Below are 23,664 nucleotides of genomic sequence, written 5' to 3' on the forward strand. Positions count from 1 at the left end.
GGATCTGATCAGTGTTTCTCCTGTTCTGCTGGGATGAGCCCACTGGTTTCCAGTGGAGACTGACGGTATCTGGGAGTCTGGAGATGGTACAGCTGAGGGTGACGTCACTGCCCATTACAGGTGATCGTGGATTTGCTACAACTGTGAGAAATAAGACCATAAGTCAAAATGTCACAGGAGCAGAATTAGACAATTCTGACATTTGTGTCTGTTCTGCCATTCTATCATGGCTGACTTACTTCCTTTTGCAGGGCCTTTCACCTCCCTTCTCCCTGTAACCTTTCACACCCTAACTAATCAAGAACCTATTAACCTTTAAATATATCCAATAACATGATCTCCACAGCCACCTGTGGCAATGAATTCCATAGATTCTGCACCCTCTTGCAAAAGAAACTCCTCCTCATCTCTGTTCTATGGGACATTCTTGTAGTCTGAGGCTGTGCCCTCTGGTCCTATACTTTCCCACTATCTCCCACTATATTTGGTGGGTATATTGAATGAGTGGAGTGAGTAGTAACATGTCCAATGATTGGGTTCAAACTGACCTCAGGAGCTGACTGTGATCAGCCTTGTGTCTTGCTACAGGACAGAGAGAGTGTTGGGTCTCCGACACAGAATAATACAGTGGACACACAAACTCTCAGTCTGGTTACACCAAATTCAGTGAGACAGAGCAGAGGGAATGAACTCTTTACCACACCTCCTGAACCTGATGGAATGTCAGGGTTCAGCTTAGGGTCAAACAGTTCGGACACTATCTGTGGATGCCAACCATGGGGTGGTTCCCTGACACAGAGGCCAGTGTTGCTGTCTCACAGCTCCAGTGACCCTAGATCAATCTTGAGCTATGTTACTGTCCGGAAATGGCACTTCCTCCCTGAAATCCTGTGGCTTTCATTCAGGTGATCTTCCCGTATCCCAGCCACAGGATGGTTGGTTGCATGGGGAATGAACCAGTTCAGTCTGACTCCATCTTTGGGTTACTGGCACACTTCATTAAGACCCCACCATCATGTCAAATGATACAGTGTACACAAAACAAACATCAAAGTGGTGAAAAGCTCAGAAATCATTTAAATCTCTGAAGTCCCAAAATGCACCTTATCATGAGTCCAGTTACTGAGCCTCCATGAGGGACGGCTCTTTTAGAGAGACTGGTTCTCCAGATGCCTACCCAAAGTTTTCATCAGTACTGATGAAGATGTAATCAGACCTTCAAAGGGTTTCTCAATTGCCCCAATACAAGGGTGAGTCACCAGTCAGTTTCCATTGCTGAGCTGTACCTCCAGGAGCAGAACTTTCCACCTACACACATCAAAGTTGCTGGTGAACGCAGCAGCAACTTTGATGTGTGTTGCTTGAATTTCCAGCATCTGCAGAATTCCTTGTGTTTACGAACTTTCTACCTGTTAGTTTAATTGAGCAGAGACTATGAATCTGACATGATCCCAATAAAACTTCCAGTGCTAGAAATTAAATTATTCATGAAGAAGAACATTTTTCACACATCGCATACTTAGTCCCACTTGCCCTTGATTCCAAAAATTTCGTATTGCTTCAGGATTTCATGAGTGGTCTCTGTTTGCGCCAAGATGATAGATCCTGCAAATTTAAAAGTGGGATGCCAAACTATCAAGTCAACAGTACCACTGGTGTTGTGCTGTCTATAGTCAGAAAGAAATCCTTCTTTTAGAAGTTTATTTCGCAACGTGGAGTCCACCCTCTGGATGCTTCTTTATAAAATGTCAGAAGCCGCCATGTGACTTGCTTGGAGCTAGGTTTCCAATTTCAGACAACAGTGCCATTTCCAGGAATGTTTGGTTCAGCTAACAAAATTTTATCTGTCTTATCAAAAATGTATAAATGATTGGGAGTTTCTGTTAAAATGAAGAAACAATGAAAGTGTTTTAGCATGAAATCACAAATGTTTAATTCTACTTCACTCAGTATTGGTGTTCCATTGGTGCAGTACTACTTTTACTCAATTGATCACAACATAACCCCAAACACAATTTAAATGATAAGTTGGTTCGCATGTACCTGGATACATCTCCATGATGAGAATCTATACTGCAGAAGAATTTTTGAAAAATAACATGTGGATTTCTGGCACAGGATGCGTGATGCTTTGCTTTAGTGAATGATGCTACACAAGGGATTTTGGCTTGGCAAAGGTTTCTAGACCTCTGCTTGGTGCAGATATGTTGTACACCAAAGGCAGGATTTTATGTCATTACCCTGCAGCCCCGGCAAGTTCCTGAACACAGCTCTGTCTTGCACATGCACTTCCACATGTGAATTCACTCACCTGCTGGGCAAATTCCCACAGGCAGTGTGGTGCATGGGGTGGAGCACCACATTTCCACAACTGGTTTGCCGATCCACACCCTTGTGTGTAGACTAGACTCAGAAAAGCTGGCAGCACAAAGGCCGATTTTGCAAACATGTAAATGGTTGGCATTTTACGCAGGTCGGGTGGGCTTTGGGGTTCGCCCTCTATATGGTCCCCAAGTCTGATGGTAGTTGCCGTACAAGCGGCAATTACCGCTGCCTTAATGAGACCACAACCACCGATCATTACCGGGTTCAACATACTCGACTCGAGTCGAGTCGCTTTTTATTGTCATTTTAACCATGAACTGCTGGTACAGTACACAGTAAAAACGAAACAGCGTTCCTCCAGGACCACGGTGCTACATGAAACAGCACAAAACTACACGAGAGTAAATGAGATAACACAAGGCTACACTACACTACATAAGATAACACAAAAACTACACTAGACTACAGACCTACACAGGACTACATAAACTGCACAAAACAGTGCAGGGCAGTACAATAAATAATAAACAAGACAATAGGCACAGTAGAGGACAAATTACAATACAATAATGAATTATGTAGATGTCAGTCTAGTCTCTGGCTATTAAGGAGTCTGATGGCTTGGGGGAAGAAACTGTTACATAGTCTGGTTGTGAGAGCCTGAATGCTTTGGTACCTTTTACCAGGTGGCAGGAGGGAGAAGAGTTTGTATGAGGGGTGTGTGGGGTCCTTCACAATGCTGTTGGCTTTAAAGATGCAGCGTGTGGTGTAAGTGTCTGTAATGGCGGGAAGAGAGACCCCGATGATCTTCTCAGCTGACCTCACTATCCACTGCAGGGTCTTGTGATCCGAGATGGTGCAATTCCCGGACCAGACAGTGATACAGCTGCTCAGGATGCTCTCAATACAACCTCTGTAGAATGTGGTGAGGATGGGGGGTGGGAGATGGACAGAAAGTAGAGACACTGCTGGGCTTTCTTCACTATGGAGCTGGTGTTGAGGGACCAGGTGAGATTCTCTGCCAGGTGAACACCAAGAAATTTAGTGCTCTTAACGATCTTTACGGATGAGTCGTCGATGTTCAGAGGAGAGTGATCACTCCGTGTCCTCCTGAAGTCAACAACCATCTCGTTTGTTTTGTTCACATTCAGAGACAGGTTGTTGGCTCTGCACCAGTCTGTTAGCTGCTGCACCTCCTCTCTGTATGCTGACTCGTCGTTCTTGCTGATGAGACCCACCACAGTCGTGTCATCGGTGAACTTGATGATATGATTCAAGCTGTGTGTTGCAGCACAGTCGTGGGTCAGCAGAGTGAACAGCAGTGGACTGAGCACACAGCCCTGGGGAACCCCCGTGCTCAGTGTGATGGTGTTGGAGATGCTGCTCCCGATCCAGACTGACTGAGGTCTCCCAGTCAGGAAGTCTAGGATCCAGTTGCAGAGGGAGGTTTTCGGCACATTTAGCCAGAAAGGTAAGTTTTCTCTAAAGTGGACACTCAGAGGCTACCCCCAGGTGCCTGCATCTGCTGAGGACAATCTCAAAACCACTGTTATAACCCCATTTTTCCTGTTTGAGTTTGGGCTGAAAAATGCAGCACAGACATTCCAGCAACTAATGGACACTGTGTTAAAAGACTTTCAATTTTCTTTTTGTTTTCCTGGAGGACATACTTGTTGCCAGCACATCCAAAACTGAACACTTACCACACCTCCACATATTTATCAGGTATTTAAGCCAATATGAACAGATTATTAATCCAGCCAAATGCTAGTTCAGGTTGCCTACTATTGACTTTTCCAGTCAATGCATCTTTGCAAAAGGTGCTGTCAAAATTTCCCACTATTATGGACTTTTCATGAACCTGCACTACCAAAGCCCTGTAAGAATTTTGAGGTGTGGTGAATTTCTTTCTCCATATCATTTCCTGAGCTGCTGAACTTATGCTCCACTTCAAAAGTGCCCTTAAAACTAATGCAGCCAATAGCATGCTGTGGCCGATTGCCTCTCATGGCCTGCCCTTGATTGCACACACATCAGGTTTGATGATGCCAGCAGTTGAGCTGTACAATGTCTCAGCTGGTCTCCCTCCCCTCTAGTGCCTCTGAATTGGAGGCAGACTGTTTTAAACTCCATTCGAGGCCTCTCACATCTGAGCAGGAAGGCTTCACAGAAAGCGGATGCTTTAAAGTTTGTGTGGCATAGCCTTAGGAAGGACATGCGAGACTGGAATGCAGCCTGTGTTGTGTGCCATTGGGTGAAGATTAATTGTCATGGGCGGGCACCATCAACACCTTTTGAAGTCCCAGTGTGATGGTTTGACCATGTCAACGTGGATCTAGTTGGTCCTCTCACCTCCACCCCTGTGGTTTAACGCATCTCCTTGCCATGGTGGACCACACCACCAGGTGGCAAAAGTTAGTCCCTCCAACGTCAATGACAGCTGCAGACATGGCTCAGCAATTCATCAATACCTGAGTGACTCAGTTCAGCACCTCATCTGATAAATCTTCTGACTGCATTTCCCAACTCACACAGACTTCTAGGCTGCAATGGCTCAGAGCCTCTGGGTTAAACTGCATCATGACATGGCATATCGCCCGCAGTCCAATGGCCTGTGTGAGCCACTTCAGCATTTCTTAAAGGCTGCTCTCAGGACCTTTCGGATGGAATAGTGTTGGCACCATTGTCTTCCGTCAGTCTGCTGGGGCTCAGAATGGCCACAAAAGAGGACTTGCAGTGTTCCACTGCAGAGCTGGTTCACAGGCAACTGCTTTGGGTGCAGGGTGATTTTATTCCTGGCACCACAACTGCCTGAAAGGCATCTCAGCAGCTTTCTGCCCTCCACAGTAAACTCAATTCTTTTACTCCTATTCCAGCCTCCCATCATGGCATACAGCACTCTTGGGTTCCGATTGATCTAAGTTCCACCTTGTTCATTTTTCTCCACCATGATGCACATGATTACCCTGTAAGGCCCCTTATGATGGCCTGTTCTGTGTTTTAGAATGGGGCAAAAAGACTTTTATTGTTGACTGGAAAGGTAAACTATTATGTATTTCATGTCGCTTTAAACTGTTACGAACCCCGTGACAGGAATAAAGAACCAGCAGAGATGGAAAACAAACAACACACATCAAAGTTGCTGGTGAACGCAGCAGGCCAGGCAGCATCTATAGGAAGAGGTGCAGTCGACGTTTCAGGCCGAGACCCTTCGTCAGGACTAACTGAAGGAAGAGTGAGTAAGGGATTTAAAAGCTGGAGGGGGAGGGGGAGATGCAAAATGATAGGAGAAGACAGGAGGGGGAGGGATGGAGCCGAGAGCTGGACAGGTGATAGGCAGAAGGGGATACGAGAGGATCATGGGACAGGAGGTCCGGGAAGAAAGATGGAGGGGGGGGGGTGACCCAGAGGATGGGCAAGAGGTATATTCAGAGGGACAGAGGGAGAAAAAGGAGAGTGAGAGAAAGAATGTGTGCATAAAAAAGAGTAACAGATGGGGTACGAGGGGGAGGTGGGGCCTAGCGGAAGTTAGAGAAGTCAATGTTCATGCCATCAGGTTGGAGGCTACCCATACGGAATATAAGGTGTTGTTCCTCCAACCTGAGTGTGGCTTCATCTTTACAGTAGAGGAGGCCGTGGATAGACATGTCAGAATGGGAATGGGATGTGGAATTAAAATGTGTGGCCACTGGGAGATCCTGCTTTCTCTGGCGGACAGAGCGTAGATGTTCAGCAAAGCGGTCTCCCAGTCTGCGTCGGGTCTCACCAATATATAAAAGGCCACATCGGGAGCACCGGACGCAGTATATCACCCCAGTCGACTCACAGGTGAAGTGATGCCTCACCTGGAAGGACTGTTTGGGGCCCTGAATGGTGGTAAGGGAGGAAGTGTAAGGGCATGTGTAGCACTTGTTCCGCTTACACGGATAAGTGCCAGGAGGGAGATCAGTGGGGAGGGATGGGGGGGATGAATGGACAAGGGAGTTGTGTAGGGAGCGATCCCTGCGGAATGCAGAGAGAGGGGGGGAGGGAAAGATATGCTTAGTGGTGGGATCCCGTTGGAGGTGGCGGAAGTTACGGAGAATAATATGTTGGACCCAGAGGCTGGTGGGGTGGTAGGTGAGAGCCAGGGGAACCCTATTCCTAGTGGGGTGGTGGGAGGATGGAGTGAGAGCAGATGTACGTGAAATGGGGGAGATGCGTTTAAGAGCAGAGTTGATAGTGGAGGAAGGGAAGCCCCTTTCTTTAAAAAATGAAGACATCTCCCTCGTCCTAGAATGAAAAGCCTCATCCTGAGAGCAGATGCGGCGGAGACGGAGGAATTGTGAGAAGGGGATGGCGTTTTTGCAAGAGACAGGGTGAGAAGAGGAATAGTCCAGATAGCTGTGAGAGTCAGTAGGCTTATAGTAGACATCAGTGGATAAGCTGTCTCCAGAGACAGAGACAGAAAGATCTAGAAAGGGGAGGGAGGTGTCGGAAATGGACCAGGTAAACTTGAGGGCAGGGTGAAAGTTGGAGGCAAAGTTAATAAAGTCAACGAGTTCTGCATGCGTGCAGGAAGAAGAGATGGAAAACACTTTGGAGTCCAGTATTGCTATTAACTAATATTTATTTTAGTATCTATGCAATACAGTAATATAAATGTACATAAATCAAACAGGTTAGCAATGATTACATATATAAGTAAATATATCAGCAAGTGTGGAAATATATGTATGAAAAACCAAGCTTCTTTAAGTCTAGGGGTAAGAAGATACAGTCTTACGATGATGAGTAAAGTTCAGTTCAGTTCGTGGTATTGAGTTGAGTAGTGATGGAGAGAGAGAGAGAGGAAAAGATTTGAGTCTCCAGGTGAGCTGACGCCATCGATCTTCTCATTGTCCTTCAAAATCCTTTAAAAGTCAGTGAGGCTGGACACATGGAAAACTCCCCACCAGTCAACCCTTTTCATTTTTCCACTGCAAGAGCGACTGATCGATCTGCCTGATCGATCCTCCAAAACCCACTTTTCCTGTGGGCACAACAATGTTCATTCAGTGTCCAGAACATGTGTCTGAGGTCTATCATCTGACCTCCTATTTTATCTTCCCGTGCTGAGCATCAACTGTCATTCAAATAACTCCTCCTTCCTCTCTCTGTGAAAGAAATACAAGCAGGCAAAAGTCCTTGAGAAGTGTCAACAACCTGCCGAAAAACATAACATCGAGTGTCCATTAAATAACGCCCTCGGTCACCATAGCAACTTACGAGCTGCTCGGTGCTGTCTCCAACTCAGCAGAAATCCGAAAGTTAACCAGTTCCTTCTCGTGCCTTAAAGTGACAGTCCAATAGTTAGTCTTCGACACCCTCTCTCTTTTCAAAACAACAGGTCGGTGTTAAATAAATCTCTCTCTTTTCATAACCATAGTTCATAGGGGTAATTCAGGACCCCGTCACACTCCGCTTCCTCAGGAAAAAAATTCTGACGAAGGCAAGAATTTTTTTTAGTCTAAATGTAAAGTACAGAGTTGGAAACAATACAGGTGAAATCATCAGGTGACAGAGCAAAAATGTGTACAATTTCCAACTTAATATCTGGATAACTAATCAGCTATAATATTGTCAGTACCTTTCCAATGTTTGATTTTTAAGTCACACTCTTGAAATATCAGACTCCAATTTAACAACCTTCTATTTTTATCCTTCATCTTAGTTAGAAATATCAACAGATTATAATCCATGTAAACCACAAGTGGTCTCTGGGCAACAGAAAGATTTCAAGGTCTCTGTACATAGACCTTATGATGTTGTAATGCCAGAATAAGTGCTAGTAATTCCTTTTCAACAGTTGAATAATTTTTCTGGTGTACATTAAAGTTCTTTGAGAAATAAGCTACTGGATGTTCAATGTCATTCACTCCTTCCTGTAACAGTACGGCCCCAGCAACTTTGTCACTAGCGTCTATTGCTATAGAAAATGGCTTTGAAAAATCAAGAGCTTTGAGCACAAGATTATAACAAAGGATGGTTTTCAGATGTTCAAATGCCTACTGGCAAAGGTCATTCTATACAAGTTTTTCACCCTTCCCCAGGAGTTTTGTTAGGGGGAGAGCGATGTCAGCAAAGTTCTTACACAACTTACAATAATACCCAACCATTTCTAAAAACCTTCTTAAAGCTTCCTTGCAGGCCAGAACAGGAACTTCAGCAATAGCTTGAACTTTGGTCTGTACAGGAGCCAGTTGGCCTTGGCCCTCCACATAACCCAGATATGTAACTGTGACATGGCCAAACTCACTTTTAGTGAGGTTCACAGTAAGATTGGCCTTGGAAAGTCTGTCAAACAGTTTTTCTACCGCTGCAATATGCTCTTCCCATGTGTCATTCCAGACCACTAAATCATTGATATAAGTCCCTGTGCTTTCTAAACCTCCAATCACAGAATTGATCATTCCTTGAAATGTCTCTGGAGCATTTTTCATCCCGAAGTATAAAACATTGTACTCATACAGTCTAGACGGTGTCACAAATGCTGATATCTCTTTAGCCCTCTCTGTTAAAGGAACACCCCAGTATCCTTTTAACAAGTCAATCTTAATAAGGTATTTAGCCTTCTCCACTCTATCAATACAGTCATCCATTCTCTTTCCTTGTTCTTTCTTGTTTCTAATTCCTTCTTCAACCCTTTTACTTTTTTCAAAGTTCATTCTATGAAGATGCCGTTTCATAGGCTGGGCTGAATTTATGAAGTGATGCACTGCACTTGTGCCCCATTTCAAAATGCCAATTAGTCCTTTCATTTGCTTTTGCAACCTAGGGTCCAACTGATGGACCTTATCAGTAGTATTTTCCAAAACAATGGAATTCTGACATTTTGGTGAGACTAGATTCAGTGGGTAAACATGTTTTTCCACTCCATTATCAGATTCCATGACTCCATTTTGTTCCATAACAATTCTCCCAGCTGCAATTCTAGCAAACAAGTGTCTTATTTTGATTCGACCATCTTGTAAACTTCCCTTTGCAAGGACACAAAGCTTATTAAATCTCTTCCAGAGTTACCTGAGTAGGGTCAAAGGTCCTTTTAGCCTGTAACTGAATACAAGTTCCAACAAACTACCCTTCACTGTCTTCTGAATTGAATCTCCAACAATAAATAAGAGGAGGGGAACCCCCTCATCCCAATTTTTTCCAATTTCTCACACAATATGTTTTAATCATGGTCTTCAGAGTTGAGTTGAGCCATTCCAAGCTTCCCTTGGACTCTGTGTGATATGTAGATGACACCATGTGTTTAGCTTCCACTTCTCTAACTATCTCCTGGAATGTTCTCGAAGTAAAGTTACTGCCCCGGTCAAATTGAATTCCTTTGGGTAGATCTACCAGTGTGTAAAACTTACTGAATGCTGTTACCACAGTCTTGGCTTCCGTGTTTTCAAAAGACATTGCTTCAGGGGACCTAGACACAGCACACACAATTGTTAACACATACTGATAACCAGCTGCCGTCTTTTGCAACGGGCCTACACAATCCACTATGATCCTAGGAAAAAGTTCTCTAAGAGCAGATATTGGTTTAAGTAGTGTTACCTAAATAACCTGATTAGATTTCTCCTCAACTTGACAGGTATGGCAAGTCCTGTTACAATTCACAACATCCTTTCTTAAACTAGGCCAGTAAAATTCCTTCGTAATCCTGTTCACTGTCTTTCTCACTCCATGCAGTCCACCTAAAGGCATACTGTGAGCCATGTTTAAAATTTCAGCCCTGTAAACTTTCAAAACCACCATGTGACTTGTAGGCACAGTGGCTGGTCTCCACTTCCTAACACCCCATCTTTAAGGTAATGTCCCACTGATGCTCTCTGAACCTTCTGTCCTGTGAGAGCTATCTCCCTTAAAGCCACCATTCCAGAATCTCGCTTCTGTTCCTCTATAAATTCTTTCCTCAATAATGACAAATCTTTCTCATACACCTTACTTTCCTCAGCCTTACTACCCTCTAAAGTCCTGCTGAAATCTGAAAGGTAGAAAAGTCTGTGACACATCATCATAATTTAAACCTCTGGTCTTGCTATCATAGGCCTCAACAGCAGCTTTGCTCATCAGCTGAACAGCCATTCAACCTTATCTTGGAGAGGTGTCAACATGCCTCCATTGTTTACTAAACTCAGCACCATCATCAGGCTTATGAGAACCATGTATACATTATGGAAGAGACCAAACAATCCACCCATCTGATTATGACCTTCACTTTGACTTGCTTCCATAACATCACCCTGAATAACAGCATGACCTTGCAGGTGTTCAAATGTCCAAACAAAATTCCACAGAGTAGCACATCCTTGCTCAGCAGGCCTTTGTCCTGCGAGCAGGGTCAAAGGTCGCGCAACCAATCCAACCTTTTCCAGCATTTCATCCAAAAATCCAGGAAGAGCACTTTTCCCATTATTTTCATTAACACTGACCTCATCAATTTCCACTTCTTCACCAACTTTTAAAACAAAGTCTAATACAAGTGACTGAGAATCCTCACATTCCACTGGTACCAAGGTTAACCCCTTATTCACTGAACCAAGACCCTCTGGGCACAAAAAAAATGCATTCCTTTCCACCCAAGCCAGGCACCTCAGACTTCAACTGAGCCTTAGCACGAGGTTCAGAATCCTGTGAAATCACAGGTACTTCAACAACCTGAACACATTCAGTCGGAACAGCTGCCTTGTCTGGGCTGTCATCACTTGTTCCAGTTTCAAATTCAAGGTCACCCCGAACCTCCCAGCTATTCTCTGGCAAACTCTCATCTGGAGTAAACTCAATCTCGTGGGTTAAAACTTCTTCGTCTCCTTTCTTATCAAACCCCTGCAGAGTAGTGGCATCCTCTGCATCTGGGTATGCCCTTATATCATCAAGAACACAACTTTTCAATTCATCACACAAAACAAGCCCTTCTGTGCTGTAAAAATCATTAGGGTCCGACACTAAATCTCTTTGATGCAACCTCTCCCTTTTAAACTATCTCTGCCTTTCTGCCACGTGATCTTCACGTTGCCATTTCTCCCTTTCGAGCTGTCTTTCTCTTTCTGCCTCTTCTCTCCGTTTTGCTGCCTCTGCTCTCTATTTTGCTGCCTTTCTAGCCTCTCTCTTGAGTTGTTTTAATTTCAATTCATGCTCCATTCTTAATTTTTCCAACTGAAGCTGAAGCTCATCCTCAGCAGATTCACCTTCCACGAACAACTCTAACGCCTCCTCATCAAAAGTTCCCTTATCTATATAATGCTGGGTTGTTACCGTCTGCATCTGAGCTCTCTTCATTTTAGTGGTCACCTTTAGTTTTACCTTTTGAGCGATTGCCAACAGCAGAACCATCGTAGCATCATCCAACGCTTCCGGGGTTGGTTCCAACAGGAACTCCTCAACACTAACATCCACTTCTGCTGTATTTCCACACAACCAAATCAAAAGGGATTTTCCCTAATCAACTCAAACAAGCCTCCCACCCAATTTGTTCATATCACGGACGCAGGCCCCAATTTTGTCACGAACCCCGTGACGGGAATAAAGAACCAGAAGAGATGGAAAACACTTTGGAGTCCAGTATTGCTATTAACTAATAATATTTATTAGTAACTATGCAATACAGTAATATAAATGTGGATAAATCAAACAGGTTAGCAATGATTATATATAAGTAAGTATATCAGTAAGTGTGGAAATATATGTATGAAAAACCAAGCTTCTTTAAGACTAGGGGTAAAAAGATACAGTCTTACGACGATGAGTAAAATTCAGTTCAGTTCAGTTGGTGGTATTGAGTTGAATAGTGATGGAGAGAGAGAGAGGGAGAGATTTGAGTCTTCAGGTGAGGTGACGCCATTGATCTTCTCGTCCTTCAAAATCCTTTAAAAGTCACCGACTGTGACTTTAACAGAAGGGACCAGTTTTCTGTGGTGGAGCTATCCTCCAGGCAAGGGTGGACACATGGACAACTCCCAACCAATCAACCCTTTTCCTCTTTCCACTGCAAGAGCAACTGATTGATCCGCCTGATTGATCCTCCAAAACCCACATTTTCTGCGGGCACAACAATGTTCATTCAGTGTCCAGAATATGTGTCTGAGGTCTATCATCTGACCTCCTATTTTATCTTCCCGTGCTGAGCATCAACTGTCATTCAAATAACTCCTCCTTCCTCTCTCTGTGAAAGAAATACAAGCAGGCAAAAGTCCTTGAGAAGTGTCAACAACCTGCCAAAAATCATAACATCGAGTCGCCATTAAATAACGCCCTCGGTCACCATAGCAACTTATGAGCTGCTCAGTCCTGTCTCCAACTCAGCAGAAATCCAAAAGTTAACCAGTTCTTTCTCGTACCTTAAAGTGACAGTCCAACAGTTAGCCTTCATCTCTCTCTCTCTTTTCAAAACAACAGGTCGGTGTTAAATAACTCTCTCTCTCTCTCTTTTCAAAAGCACAGTTCATAGGGTTAATTCAGGACCCCATCACAAAACTGACCCACCAAGACCCTGATGGTTGAACCACCATACCCCAGCATCATGATATGACCATGTGCGTGTTAGTAACACCCCTGGATGAGCCAGAGAACCTGGCGATTACTTCAACCAAGGCACATACGACCCAAATCATGTGGTTTGTACAACCTCCAGACAGACTCACAATGATGGTTTTGGTGAGTTTGGGGAGCCCTTGTAGGGTAATGGCTGACAGATGACACATATTGTTCATAATATAGGCTGTCCTACATAATTCACAAACACTGTCATTGAGTAGTTGTGTTCACTTCAAGAGACGGTGTCTGATATAATGACATCAGTGTAAAGTGACTGTGCTTGGTTTGTTCATAATGGAAGTAAAGGGTTGTTGCTTTTGTTAAGCATGTAAAATGAATCTCGCATGTTTTATTCACAAAATCCACACACACTAGGGAGTCTTACATTAGTTGTATGAAAATTGTTGAAGAATCTTGTTAGGGACAGGGAGTTCTCTCATCTGGACAACCAGATGGCAGGAATAGTCAGCATGTCTTGTGTGGGGGCATCCTGTCCTACCAACCTGATCGACTTTTTTTGAGGAGATGACAATGATGATTAGTGAGGATAGGACAGTGAATGTTGTATACATGGACATGGTAAAACTTTCAACATGATCCCCAGTGACCAACTGATACAGAACATAAAGCCACATAGGATCAATACAGACTTGGTAGATTGGATTCCAAATCAGCTCGGCTATAGTAGACAAAGGGAAGTGCTAAATTGGTGTTAGTTTGACGGGAGGTCTGCGACCAGTAGTGTACCAAAATGATCATTGATGTAGGCCAATGATTTGGAGAAAAATGCAAGTATTTTGATCAGTAGTTTTGCAGATGACATAAAATTTGGCAGAATTGAGGATAATGAGTAAGATCGACAAAGAATTCAGTAGTTTATAGATCAGTTATAAATTGGGACAATGCAATACCAGATGGAATATAATCCAAAAAAATATGATGTGTTGACCTTTAGGAGAGATTGGTAGGGGCCTGGAATTTGCTGCCAGGGAACGTAGTAGAAGCAGATACAGGGACAACATTTAAGAGGTGTTTAAACATTGGCATGGACAACTTGGGAAAAGCATGTTCCTGTGCTGTCCAGTTCACATTCCAAGGAGAAAAGTTCCCCAATATAAAACATATTTATAATCCAGAACAACACTGTGATGGTTCCTCCAAACCCGATGTTTTTTAGAGATTGTAGTTTTTTTTTAATCAATTTTCAAACACAAACAAGTGAACACCACCAAGAGCCTGTCCTGATCCAACCTTAAGGATGCCATAAACAGGAAATCTCATTAATACTTATATTTCCTGAGGGAGCAAGAGAAGTTTGACTTGTCCCCATTGACCCTCAGCAACTTTTATTGATACACCATGGGAATCATCCAATCTGGATGTATCACACTTTGGTCTGGCAACTGCTCTGCACTTGGCCACAAGAAAATGCAGAGCTCTATACATAGCCCAGTGCAGTGTGGAAACCAGCATCACCTCCATGGGCTCCATCTATACTTCCTGCTGCCACAGTAAAGCGGCCAACATAATCAATAACCCATCCTCCTCAGGAATTCTCTACCATTGGACAGAATGTACATTGTACTGAAAGCATGTATCGCCAGGCTCTACAACAGCTTCTGTCTCACTGTTATAATAATGTTGATCAGCTCTCTAGTATGATCAGATGGACTCTTTATCTGGCAGTTGAACTTGTTTTGCTGTTGCACCTAAATGCCTGCCCGCACTGCACTTTCTCTGCCACTGCTGCAGTTTATTCTACATTCTGTTTCTGTTTCCCCAGGTACGACCGAGACACACAGGGTAATGAATTGGTCTATATGAATAGCATGTAAGACAAGATTTCCACTGCACTTGCGACAATGATAAACCAACACCAATAAAAAGCACTATTGACTGAGGAGTATCTTCAGTAAATAACTCTGTATCAGAAAACAGTAACTTTGCAAAAGTTCCATATTTTTGACACTTTCAGATATTTCTCTCTTTTCAATTTCTTTGAAATAGATGAATAATATGTTATGGAATACTAAGATTTCACAAACTGGGAGACAAGTTGGACAACTGTTCAGATCCTGGTAAAGTTCGTGAGATATTGTTTTAGTCTGGAAACTGAAAACATATTTATGCAGACTGTAAGGTGCAGAGTTGTGGACATAAAGACCACATTTACTATCTGAATAACTAGCGCATGACTTCGAGAAATAGGTTATAATTTAAGGAATTGAAGTAGCAGCAGGCTATTCGGCCCATCGTGTCTGCACTATCGGTATTTAAGATTATTCTGACCTGCTTCCTCAGCACCACTTTCTTCTACTGACCTCATGTCCCATATTTGCTTGAACATCCAAAACGTTATTGATTCTTGTACTAGGTATAATAAAAAAAAGATTTTTCTTCTCTTATCTTTGCCTGACTCCAGACACCCAAGAATTCTGTATGTTTGAATAGGATCATCTTGCACTCTTTCAACCGCTGAATATTCAGATCCAGTCCACTTCACCTGTTCTTGCTGAACAATATCCACAGCACCTCAATCATTGGAATATCTTTGGTGCACATCTCCATGTTATAACCAAACCATCTGCATTATTTTGTTTTAGCTTCTTGTGTACAACTTTACTGAAGGAACATCTAAAAGTCCAGACAGACCACATCCAGAGTCCCACTTGATATGTACAAGAACCTAAAATGCAGAAAACATCCGTGAGTAATCAGTGAGCTAAAGTACTTACTTTGGGTGAAACCAGACTGAAGGAACGAAACAAATAAACTGAATATCAGAAGAGAAAGCATTCTGCTGCAGCCAGTTTAAAACCTCCTTTCACAGATTCTATCCCTTTCCCTGTCAGAGTGAAACAAATAGTGAAACATGTAGATCCAGTCTTCTGAAACAACCTGAAGTCAATCTGAAGCAGATATAGTCAATGTTTTTAACACCTCGGAGTCTGAACGAAACAAAGGCTGTGTATTTGCTCATTCCAGTAACTGTTCACAGACACACCTTCTTCCTGTCACAATATAGACAAAGATTACTTTTTTCATTTCCAAGGGAAATTACAACATTTTTTGGTTCCCCTTTCAGTTGTAAGAGTACTAAATAACAGCACACTTGTTAAAATTGTCCCAAAATCTTATAATTTGCACTGATCAGGAACTAATCAAATTGTTGTAACTGAGAATATGAAATCAGAGAAATTATTATGTTCTTATGTCTGTCCCATGTGATGATCACGTCTGCACGGTAACATCATGTAGTAGAATGAGTATCAACAAATCCGAGCAAACACCTGCTGACAGTCAACATTATCAGAAAATCTAATGAACCAGCCAAATGGCAAATGGACCAGATCAGAGCAGGATGTTGTGAGGAGGTGGGCAGTGAGGTCTCATGCTTCTCTTATTCTCTGACATTGACAGTGTATATGAGAGATATAAAGTAATGTTCTCTAATTGAATGGAAATGTGAGGCTCTAACAACAAAAGACACTCACTGATATCCAGAATAGATTGGCCGCCGGGAAGAGATGCCTATTGATGCTCTGAGATACTGATTCCTTTCTCTGTTGGTTCACTGTAGACTTATGGTCCCACCATAAATAAGATGATATGGCAACAGTGTCACCTGGTTTCTCCAACAGCACCCTGGAATCCAGCATTCTCCACTGACATGAAAGCAATAAGGAAAGCAAGGAACAGCAAGATCTTCATCTCTTTCATGGACTAGATGAGCTGAATTGCGGGTGAAGAGGGACAAAGGCAAGACACTTGCTGAGGACAGAACGTTCTGCCTCAGAGAGGGGAAGATCAGAAGGAATGGTGAAGGCACAGCAGGGATTAGAGCTGGGATTGGAAAAGGAGAGGAGAGTTAGTACTGCCAGAGGAAGGGAGAGGGTTTGGGTGTTCAGGGAAAGTGGAGTTGCAGGAAGATGGAGGCTCTGAGGATGATAAAGTGACGGTGGTGCCTGAGAAGCCAGGGGTCATCAGTCCATGGCCTGGTCTTGTTCCACGATGAGGCCACCCTCAGCATGGAGGAGCAATGCCTTATATTCCATCTAGATTGTCTCTCCAACCTGATGTCGGTAATATAGATTTCTCCTCCCAGCAAAAAAAGTTCCATCCCTCTCCCCTCCTCTTCTATTCCGGACTCTGGCCTCTTTCCACTACTCAACTGTGTCTCACCACCCCCTGGTGTCACACCAAATTCCCTTTCTCCAATGGTCCTCTCTGCTCTCTGATTCCTTCCTCTCCAGACTTACCTTTCTTACCTTCCTGACTTCACCTATCAGCTTCTAGCTATTCTCCTTCCCCACCCCCACCATCTTTTTATTCTGGCATCATTCCCCTTCCTTTCCAGTCCCAAAGAAGGATCTCAGAACTAAACGTTGACTGTTTGTTCATTTCCATGGATGCTGCCTGGGCTGCCGAGTTCCAGCATCTGTATAATTTCTGTGCAAAAGTCGTAGGCGTATATATGAAATGTAAGGGTGCCTAAGACTTTTACACAACACTGTATTTGTCAATATGGAGAGGAGAGAGAGTTTGTAAGTATGGCAGGGACAAAGGATATTGGAAATACCGAGGGTGTGGCGCTGCAGGAAGGGCGTGGGACAGGTGGCAGAGAAGAAGTGTCAGGTTTGGGGGATGGCACGGGTGCAGACACTTGTCTTGAGACATCAGGCAAGGCCATTTGATTCCAAACAATTGGTTTATTGATCATTCGCTTTCTGAGAGGCGGGACTGCGCAGGCGTGTGACGTTGGGCTGTGCAGCGCGGCAGATTTAAAAGGAACAAAGCCTCATAGAGCGGGCAGCGTAGTTTGTGGGCGGCGGAGTGAGCCGGGAGCAGAGTGAAGACCTAAGGGCTTCGGCTCACCGGGCTTAGGCGGAAGCGGGCGAGGCGAGGAAGGTTTGACATTCATTTTCTGTTGTTAATTGAGGAGAGGGGCATTATGAGTGAGAGGGCAGTTTGCTGTTCTCGGTGTCGGATGTGGGAGGCCCTGGAGTCTCCAAGCCTCCCGGACGTCTACATCTGCGCCAAGTGCATCGAGATGCAGCTCCTAAGGGACCGCGTTACGGAACTGGAGCTGCAGCTCGATGACCTTCGTCTGGTCAGGGAGAGTGAGGAGGTGATAGAGAGGAGTGGAAGGCAGGTGGTCACGCCGGGGCCACGGGAGGCAGACAAGTGGGTCACAGTTAGGAGGGGGAAGGGGAAAAGTCAGGTGATGGGGAGTACCCCGGTGGCTGTGCCCCTTAACAACAGGTACTCCTGTTTGAGTACTGTTGGGGGGGACAGCTTACCCGGGGGAAGCGACAGTGGCCGTGCCTCCGGCACAGAGTCTGGCCCTGTAGCTCAGAAGGGTAGGGCAAGGAAGAGGAGGGCAGTTGTGATAGGGGACTCGATAGTAAGGGGGTCAGATAGGTGATTCTGTGGACACAGTCCAGAGACCCGGATGGTAGTTTGCCTCCCTGGTGCCAGGGTACGGCATATTTCTGATCGTGTCCAAGATATCCTGAAGTGGGAGGGTGAGGAGCCAGAGGTCGTGGTACATATAGATACCAATGACATAGGTAGGAAAAGGGATGAGGTCCTGAAAGGAGAATATAGGGAGCTAGGAAGGGAGTTGAGAAAAAGGACCGCAAAGGTAGTAATCTCGGGATTACTGCCTGTGCCACGCGACAGTGAGAGTAGGAATGCGATGAGGTGGAGGATAAATGCGTGGCTGAGGGATTGGAGCAGGGGGCAGGGATTCAAGTTTTTGGATCATTGGGACCTCTTTTGGCGCAGGCGTGACCTGTACAAAAAGGACGGGTTACACTTGAATCCTAGGGGGACCAATATCCTGGCAGGGAGATTAGCGGGGGATACTGAGGTGACTTTAAACTAGAATGGTTGGGGGGTGGGAATCAAATTAAAGAGGCTAGGCGTGAGGAGGTTAGTTCACAACAGGGGGATGGGAACCAGTGCAGAGAGACAGAGGGGTGCAAAGTGAGCGTAGAAGCAAAAAGTACAAAGGAGAAAAGTAAAAGTGGCAGGCCGACAAATCCAGGGCAAGCATTAAAAAGGGCCACTTTTCAACATAATTGTACAAGGGCTAAGAGAGTTGTAAAAGAGCGCCTGAAGGCTTTATGTGTCAATGCAAGGAGCATTCGTAACAAGGTGGATGAATTGAAAGTGCAGATTGTTGTTAATGATTATGATATAGTTGGGATCACAGAGACATGGCTCCAGGGTGACCAGGGATGGGAGCTCAACGTTCAGGGATATTCAATATTCAGGAGGCATAGACATGAAGGAAGGGGAGGTGGGGTGGCATTGCTGGTTAAAGAAGAGATTAACGCAATAGAAAGGAAGGACATAAGCCGGGAAGATGTGGAATCGATATGGGTAGAGCTGCGTAACACCAAGGGGCAGAAGACGCTGGTGGGAGTTGTGTTCAGGCCACCTAACAGTAGTAGTGAGGTCGGAGATGGTATTAAACAGGAAATTAGAAATGTGTGCAATAAAGGAACAGCAGTTATAATGGGTGACTTCAATCTACATGTAGACTGGGTGAACCAAATTGGTAAAGGTGCTGAGGAAGAGGATTTCTTGGAATGTATGCGGGATGGTTTTTTGAACCAACATGTCGAGGAACCAACTAGAGAGCAGGCTATTCTGGACTGGGTTTTGAGCAATGAGGAAGGGTTAATTAGCGATCTTGTCGTGAGAGGCCCCTTGGGTAAGAGTGACCATAATATGGTGGAATTCTTCATTAAGATGGAGAGTGACATAGTTAATTCAGAAACAAAGGTTCTGAACTTAAAGAGGGGTAACTTTGAAGGTATGAGATGTGAATTAGCTAAGATAGACTGGCAAATGACACTTAAAGGATTGACGGTGGATATGCAATGGCAAGCATTTAAAGGTTGCATGGATGAACTACAACAATTGTTCATCCCAGTTTGGCAAAAGAATAAATCAAGGAAGGTAGTGCACCCGTGGCTGACAAGAGAAATTAGGGATAGTATCAATTCCAAAGAAGAAGCATATAAATTAGCCAGAGAAAGTGGCTCACCTGAGGACTGGGAGAAATTCAGAGTTCAGCAGAGGAGGACAAAGGGCTTAATTAGGAAGGGGAAAAAAGATTATGAGAGAAAACTGGCAGGGAACATAAAAAACGGACTGTAAAAGCTTTTATAGATATGTAAAAAGGAAAAGACTGGTAAAGACAAATGTAGGTCCCCTGCAGACAGAAACAGGTGAATTGATTATGGGGAGCAAGGACATGGCAGACCAATTGAATAGTTACTTTGGTTCTGTCTTCACTAAGGAGGACATAAATAATCTTCCAGAAATAGTAAGGGACAGAGGGTCCAGTGGGATGGAGGAACTGAGCGAAATACATGTTAGTAGGGAAGTGGTGTTAGGTAAATTGAAGGGATTGAAGGCAGATAAATCCCCAGGGCCAGATGGTCTGCATCCTAGAGTGCTTAAGGAAGTAGCCCAAGAAATAGTGGATGCATTAGTCATAATTTTTCAAAACTCGTTAGATTCTGGACTAGTTCCTGAGGATTGGAGGGTGGCTAATGTAACCCCACTTTTTAAAAAAGGAGGGAGAGAGAAACCGGGGAATTATAGACCGGTTAGCCTAACGTCGGTGGTGGGGAAACTGCTGGAGTCAGTTGTCAAGGATGTGATAACAGCACATTTGGAAAGCGGTGAAATGATCGGACAAAGTCAGCATGGATTTGTGAAAGGAAAATCATGTCTGACGAATCTCATAGAATTTTTTGAGGATGTAACTAGTAGAGTGGATAGGGGAGAACCAGTGGATGTGGTATATTTGGATTTTCAAAAGGCTTTTGACAAGGTCCCACACAGGAGATTAGTGTGCAAACTTAAAGCACACGGTATTGGGGATAAGGTATTGGTGTGGGTGGAGAATTGGTTAGCAGACAGGAAGCAAAGAGTGGGAATAAACGGGACCTTTTCAGAATGGCAGGCGGTGACTAGTGGGGTACCGCAAGGCTCAGTGCTGGGACCCCAGTTGTTTACAATATATATTAATGACTTGAATGAGGGAATTAAATGCAGCATCTCCAAGTTTGCGGATGACACGAAGCTGGGTGGCAGTGTTAGCAGTGAGGAGGATGCTAAGAGGATGCAGGGTGACTTGGATAGGTTGGGTGAGTGGGCAAATTCATGGCAGATGCAATTTAATGTGGATAAATGTGAAGTTATCCACTTTGGTGGCAAAAATAGGAAAACAGATTATTATCTGAATGGTGGCCGATTAGGAAAAGGGGAGGTGCAACGAGACCTGGGTGTCATTATACACCAGTCATTGAAAGTGGGCATGCAGGTACAGCAGGCGGTGAAAAAGGCGAATGGTATGCTGGCATTTATAGTGAGAGGATTCAAGTACAGGAGCAGGGACGTACTATTGCAGTTGTACAAGGCCTTGGTGAGACCACACCTGGAGTATTGTGTGCAGTTTTGGTCCCCTAATCTGAGGAAAGACATCTTTGCCATAGAGGGAGTACAAAGAAGGTTCACCAGATTGATTCCTGGGATGGCGGGACTTTCATATGAAGAAAGACTGGATGAATTGGGCTTGTACTCGTTGGAATTTAGAAGATTGAGGGGGGATCTGATTGAAACGTATAAGATCCTAAAGGGATTGGACAGGCTAGATGCAGGAAGATTGTTCCCGATGTTGGGGAAGTCCAGAACGAGGGGCCACAGTTTGAGTATAGAGGGGAAGCCTTTTAGGACCGAGATTAGGAAAAACTTCTTCACACAGAGAGTGGTGAATCTGTGGAATTCTCTGCCACAGCAAACTGTTGAGGCCAGTTCATTGGCTATATTTAAGAGGGAGTTAGATATGGCCCTTGTGGCTACGGGGGTCAGGGGGTATGGAGGGAAGGCTGGGGCGGAGTTCTGAGTTGGATGATCAGCCATGATCATAATAAATGGCGGTGCAGGCTCGAAGGGCCGAATGGCCTACTCCTGCACCTATTTTCTATGTTTCTATGTTTCTATATTACAGAATGTCTCTCTGGTGCTTCCCCCACACTCACCTCTCCCTTGCCCCATTTCAAACCATGATTGCCCTCTCCCTGCCCCCTTCCCACTTTCTGTATTCAAAAGAGAGCCATATCAGAATCAGGTTTTTCCTCACTCATATATAGTATGTCATGAGATTTGATTTTTTGCAGTGAAATACATAAAATTACTACAGTACTGTGCAAAAGTCTCTTGCAGCCTAGCTATATGTATGTGCCTAAGACTTTTGCACAATACTGTAGGTGGAGCAGTTTCTGTTCAATTTGGGCTCCCTCCATTACAATGACACACCTGTTGGCTCTGCTTCCTACGCTTGTACAGGACTCAAATCTTTCATTACCTTTGCTGACAATTTGCACCCTGCTCTCATTTTCACTCTGTCCATCTCTCAATCTTTTTTTTAATATTTAGAGATACAGCACTGTAACAGACCCTTCCAGCTGAATGAGCCAGTGACACGTGATTACACCCATGTGAACAGTGAACCTACTATTCTATATGTATTTCAATGTGGGAGGAAATCAGAGCATCAGGAGGAAACCCCCATGGTCATGGGGAGAATGTATAAATACCTCATACACACTGAGGGAATTGAACCCTTGACTCTGGTTTTGTAATAGTGCTTTGCTAACCACAATGCAACTGTGCCTCCACAAAACATATCTAAATATCACTTCCTGAAATTGCCCTTCTTCCTCTCAGTCTGGTTAGTGATGAGTGTTCATTAAAGCCGTGGACTGTAACGATCATCCTTTGTAGTTTCTGCTTTCTGTAACAAAATTCCACCAGCAGACAAGTCTTTGCCTTCACCTTGAATAGTCTGAAATTACAGTCCTCCCTGGGCTGCATCATTGTCTTCACCAAGGCACAGCATTTCCCCAGACCACTGCAGGACGTGCATCACCTGCCTTTATTCCACTTCCCTGCTGTTATCCTGCAACTGAAAGAGACCAATCTACTGAAGCAGAGATTCACTTGCACATTTCCCAATCTAATATACTGTATTTAATGTTTAGAAGTTAGTCTCATTGACAGTAGAAGAATCAGAACCAAATGCATATCAGGTGACTGCCTTGTAACAACCAAGAGTTTCCGGTTGCTTGTCACATTAATTCTCCATTCTAACTCCACTCTGTTCTATCGACTGGGCAGTTATAATGAGACATAATATAACTTACAGAAGCTGCACATCAGCTGCCACAGAGGTACCTGGCATCCTTCTTGTCTTAATATCAAATGTAATGGCATGAAGTACCATGCTTTGTCTTTGTCTCCATGATCTGTCTTTCCTCTGGTAAAATATCAGACTGTAATATTGGTTCAGCTTTGTTCTCTCTCCACAATCATGGCCCGACATGTTGAGTAATTCGCTCAGCTCTGTCTTAATATCTCCTTTTACTTTCTTTTGTTTGTTTCTGCCTCTCAGTGTTTAAGACCTCATGAACGACTTGTATATTTATCTCATCTTGTCCCATGGCAATCATGACCTTACCTCTCGGATATTACCACCTTGTCCAATCCATCAATCCTCAACTCCCTAACCGGAAGACCACAGTCTGTGTGGATTGGTGATAACATATCCTCTTCGCTGACGATCAACACTGGCGCACCTCAGGCGTGTGTGCTTAGCCCACTGCTCTACTCTCTGTATACACATGACTGTGTGGCTAGGCATAGCTCAGATATCATTTACAAATTTGCTGATGATACAACCATTGTTGGTAGAATCTCAGGTGGTGACGA

Source organism: Mobula hypostoma, chromosome 7 (assembly GCF_963921235.1).
Source record: "Mobula hypostoma chromosome 7, sMobHyp1.1, whole genome shotgun sequence".
NCBI classification, from domain to species: domain Eukaryota; kingdom Metazoa; phylum Chordata; class Chondrichthyes; order Myliobatiformes; family Myliobatidae; genus Mobula; species Mobula hypostoma.